Genomic DNA, 5,707 nt, shown 5'->3' with positions numbered 1-5,707 from the left:
AAACCAAATAAGTACCTCTAGACCATTGCAGTTGATCCACCTGGACTTGTTCGAACCAATTGCTACATCAAGCCTAGGAGGTAGTAAGTACGCCTTTATCATCGTAGATGATTATAGTAGATACACTTGGACTTACTTCTTGGCACACAAAAATGATTGCTTTTGGTATTTTTCTAAGTTTTGTAAACTTGTTCAAAATAAAAAGGGTTTTATGATTTCATCAATTCGAAGTGATCATGGTGGTGAATTTTAAAACCGTGATTTCTAAGAATTTTGTGAATCTAATGGATACAACCATAATTTCTCTACTCCAAGAAATCTTCAATAAAATGGAGTAGTAGAAAGAAATAATAGAAACTTACAAGAAATGGCAAAACCATGTTAAATGAACATAGCCTACCCAAATATTTTTCGGTTGAACCCGTAAATATGGTATGCTATATCATAAATAGGGTTCTAGTAAGACCATTACTTTCCAAAACTCCTTATGAGTTGTGGAACAACAAAAAACCCAACGTTTCATATTTTAAAGTTTTTGGTTGTAAATATTTTATCTTAAATAAAAAAGATGCCTTAGGAAAGTTTGATGTAAAATCCGATGAAGGATTTTTTCTTGGCTATTCTTCTATTTCTAAGGCCTTTCGTATTTTTGACAAAAGAACATTGGTTATAGAAGAGTTTATTCATATTATTTTTAATGAAGTTTCCGAAGTTAAGAAAAATGATCTTGATGATGATATTAATTTTGATGCTTTGAATTTAAATGAAACCCTTTCTCCATCTAGCAACTTGGATATATCTTCTTCCGAAACATCCTTACCCAAGGAATGGAAGTATGTACATGCTCATCCTAAGGAGTTAATCATAGGAGACACAACAAAAGGGATTCAAACTCGTTCTTCTCTTCAGAATTTTTGTGTCACGCCACTTTTCTCTCCCAAATTGAACCTAAATGCATTGACGATGTTTTAAAAGATGATTCATGGGTTATCGCAATATAAGAAGAGTTAAATCAATTTGAGAGAAATGAGGTGTGGATGCTTGTTCCAAGGCCAAATTACCATTTAGTTATTGGTACTAAATGGGTCTTTAGAAAAAAGCAAGATGAATTTGGTATTGTGGTTAGAAACAAGACTAGATTAGTGGCCAAAGGTTTCAACCAAGAAGAAGGTATCGATTATAAAGAAACATTCACTCTAGTGGCACGATTAGAAGCCATAAGGATGCTCCTTGCCTATGCTAGTAGTAATAACTTTAAGTTGTTTTAAATGGATGTTAAAAGTACTTTTCTTAATGGCTTTATGTTCGATGAAGTTTATGTTGAACAACCTCATGGATTTGAGAATGATAATTTCCCTAATTATGTGTTTAAATTGACTAAAGCACTCTATAGATTGAAACAAGCCCCAAGGGCTTGGTACGAGAGACTTAGCTTTTTTTTGGTAAGTAAAAGTAAATTGATTATGTGTAAAGTTTCTACAACTAGCTTTATCTATACAAGTCATAGACAAAGCCAAGTAACTCATAGAGTGCGAATGCGATAGTTATGACTTCACATGCTGTAGACTATAACTACCTGTGGGTACATTATTTGGCATCATTCCCAAGATCTTTAGCTAATAGCAAAATTAAATTTGATAAAAATATCTTTTTCTCTTCGGGTGAAGTGCTCGGTTTTGAGATCATGCTCCATACAGGATCTTGAGTCTCTAATAATCTCTTTCAAGAGCTGAGCATTGTTTATGTGTTGATATTCAAAAATTCTATTACATCTCTCCTTCCACATCCACCAAATAGCGCATCTGAAAGTAACCTTTGCCAGTTGTGTAAGAGGCCCTTTTCTTGAGAAACATTGCATAAGGTCGCCTAGTTCTTGGTGCAAGTTTGGTTGCGGCAGTCTATTGAGTTCAAATCGCTGAAGAATCTCCTTCCATATCCATTTTGTATAATCACAAGCAAAATAGAGTTGGTCAACAGTTTCTTCTTGTTGCAAACAAAGGGAGCATCGGTTAACATGATAGATACCTCTTCTTTTCATATTGTCTATTGTAGGTAGTTTATTGAGAAGGGCCTGCCATGTACATAAGGAGTGTCTTTGTGATCCCGGTCGATCCCATGTCCAACTGCTTGGGACCCACTTGTTATTTCTTTGCCTAATTTGATTCCATGCGGATGTGGCACTAAATTTGCCATTGTCATGAGGCCAAATAAGTGTATCTGAAGAGTTGTTCCTGATTGGAATAGCTATGATAGTCGGCCAAAGTGATAACATTTCGGGAGAAATAGGATTAGGGAGACACCAAGTACCGTTAGCAATGAACTCGGAAACCTTCCAATCTTTGGGAGCCCCAAGATCTTTTCGTATTCTGTCACCATATAATTGAAATATACTCTTCCCATTCACCCAAGGATCGTACCACATATTAGTACTAGTTCCAGAAGAGATTGCATACGAAATATGTTTGATTAGCCAATTCCTTGCCTTTAAAATTCCTTTCCAAGCTGCAGAGTGGTATGTTCTTGTTGAAATTTCCCAGATTGATTCCTTTGAAAGATACCTAGCAGAAACCCATTGTGACCATAAGGAACATTTGTTTTGCAAAAGATCCCACAATTGTTGTACCAGGCATGCTTGATTCCAATCTCTAGTATTTCTCAGGTTTAGCCCCCCTTCATCTTTCGGTTTGCAAATGCTATCCCAATTTACCATATGCATTGCCTTATCATTTGTGCCATTCCAGAAGAAGTTCATTAATAACCGTTCAATATCTTGGAGAAGTCCAGTAGGCAAAAGAAATGCATTACACCAATATATAGAGTAGGAGTGCAATACAGAACGGATGAGTTCGAGTCGTCCTGCTTTTGATAGAAGCCTATTTTTCCAAGAAGAAATTCTATTCTTTATTTTTTGCAGGATAGGCTGACAGTGGGTTTTGTGAATGCCTGTGGATATGAGCGGGAGACCCAAATAAGGAACTGGCAGGCTTCCTTCACTAACCCCCAAAGTTTGTGCAATAAAGACCTTATCCTCAACGTAAGGGCTCATATATACTTTACTCTTCGCATGATTTAACTGAAGTCCAGAAACCATACCAAAGTCATTCATAATAGTAGCCAGGTTCTTTACTGAAGTTGGATCATTTAGGAGAAAGATAAGTAAATCATCTGCAAATGTTATATGTGATATATGAATAGAGCCAGCATTGGGTACCTTAATGCTGCCATTTAAGACTGCATGTTCCAACATACAGCTAAGTCCTTCCATCGCAATAGTAAAGAGATACGGAGAGAGTGGATCACCTTGTCGGATGCCATTCGTGCTCCCAAAAAAACCAATAGGTGAGCCATTAAAGAGTATCGAAAACTTTGGAGTTTCCAGGCAAGATTGAATCCAATTAACCCATTGCTGTGGGAAGTTCATATCGAGGAGCATCTTATAGATAAATTTCCTATTAACTGAATCAAAGGCTTTCCGTAAATCAGCTTTAAAACATATTTTTGTCCCTCTTGCTTTTGAATGCGAATCTTTGACCAAGTCATTAGCAAGCAAAATGTTATGATGTATACTTCTCCCTTTAATGAAAGCAGCTTGATTTGGGCTAATGATCTTGTGTATTACCTTTTGCATTCTATTTGCCAATACTTTGGAGATGATGTTGTAAATAAAGTTGTATAATGATATGGGTCGATAGTTCTCTAGTGAATCAGCCCCTGCATTCTTCGGAATTAAAGAAATAAAAGTACAATTCATCTCTCTAAGAATATGACCTGAAGAGAAAAAATGTTGGCAAGCCTTGATCACATCATTTCCAATAATAGACCAAGCAGTTTGGTAAAATTCAGCTGGAAATCCATCTGGACCTGGGCTTTTGTTCTTTGGTGACTTAAAGACAACACATACAATTTCGTCGTCTGTAATTGGGGCATTGAGGATTGAAATAGCTTTCGAATCAAGTTTTCTAGTCGGCTCCACATGAATGTTATTGGTTTTCCCAGCTTGATTGAGTAAGGAATAAAAAAATTGCTCTGTGTGTGCTTTAACCTCATCTAAATTCTCAATAAGATTATCATCTTTGTCTCTGCATTTGCTGATACGGTTAACAGCCCTTCGAGTAGCAATTGAAGCATAGAAAAATTTAGTATTGGAATCTCCCAGTGTAAGCCAATGCTGTCGAGACTTCTGCTTTGCAAAACTTTCCTCCTGTTTTAAGGCTTGCATGAAGTTATTTCTAGCTTCTGTCTTTTGTAGATAATATTCTCATCATTTGGCTGAAGTTGCAGCTCATGTTGCAATGACATTAGTTCCTTCCTGCAAAATTGAACTGTGGTGGTAATATTGCTAAAGGTATTTGTATTCCACTCCTTTAGTGTTGCTTTACAGGCTTTGAGCTTTTGACATAAGATGTAAGGGGGGGATCCATGCACGTTAACATTCCAAGCAGATCTGATAACATCAAGAAATTGAGGATGAGTACTCCACATGTTAAAGAATCTAAACGGTTTCTTGCCTCTTGGTGTCGCTTTGTCTGCGTGTATATACATTAAAGAATGGTCAGAAAACAAAGGAGCACCATACTCAAGAAGTGAATCTGAGTAAACTGTTAACCATTCATGATTAATCAAACACCTATCAAGTCGAGCCATTATTTTTCTGTTAGCTGCACCTTGATTACTCCAGGAGAGCCAATTACCCACAGATTTCATATCAAACAAAGCTGCAGTATCAATGTAATCATTAAAACTTTGAAGCTGGCTTTCTGAAAGTTGTCTACCCCCCTCTTTTTCATTTGTGTACCGAACAGTATTAAAGTCTCCAAGAACAATCCAAGGTACATTGAGACAGCCATTTACAATATTAGTCAAGTCAAACCAAAGAGTATTTCTTTCTTGCATACTATTTGAAGCATATATACCAGTGAAATTGAATTGACAGCCATTCTTTTTGTCCTCTACCTTAAGATGAATGAATTGATCAGTAGCAGAAATAAACCAAGCATTAATAGAGTTAGGATGCCATAAGACCCATATTCTACCAAAAGTTTCATTTGAGTCATTGGTAAACAGTTCTGCGTCCGGCCATATTAAATTCTTTTGAGCTTGAACGCGCGATTGTTTAATTTTCGTTTCTACTAGAATAACAATATCACATGCGGCAGACTTGATTATTCTGTTGAGCTCCCGACATTTCTCCGGCTTATTAAGTCCGCGAACATTCCAACATGTTATCTTCATCAGTAATAAAGAAATGAAAAGGTGGTAAGGTATTCATCTTACGACTTTTGATGGGCTGTACCATCCTTTTTCTTATCCTTCGGTTTTGTATTTTCCTCCCGCACAATATCCTTACCTTTTATGGCTTTATTCCTATATTTATCCACTTCATCTACAGCTTGCAGATTTTTAAACTTTAAAATACCTTGAATCATGTGGTCTTGATTGGCAGGGTTTGTTGAAGCACGATAAGATTGTTGCAGCACAATATCCTGGATAATACTTGTTGGAGTAGCCTGGCTAGAGAGGTTTGTTGGGGCATGAGTTTGTTGAGGCAGAATATCCTTGTTGACGATGTTTGTTGTGGCCTGAGTTTGTTGAGGAAGAATATCCTTGCTGGCGAGATTTGTTTGGGCCTGAGTTTGTTGAGTTATTGTGGACGGATCCAATGATATTGGAAGAGATGAGGTTCCTGACTTATGTTTCTCCTGTCCAC

The sequence above is a fragment of the Musa acuminata genome, chromosome BXJ1-3, assembly GCF_036884655.1.
Source record: "Musa acuminata AAA Group cultivar baxijiao chromosome BXJ1-3, Cavendish_Baxijiao_AAA, whole genome shotgun sequence".
Lineage (NCBI taxonomy): Eukaryota > Viridiplantae > Streptophyta > Magnoliopsida > Zingiberales > Musaceae > Musa > Musa acuminata.
Note: the sequence above shows the minus strand (reverse complement) of the source record.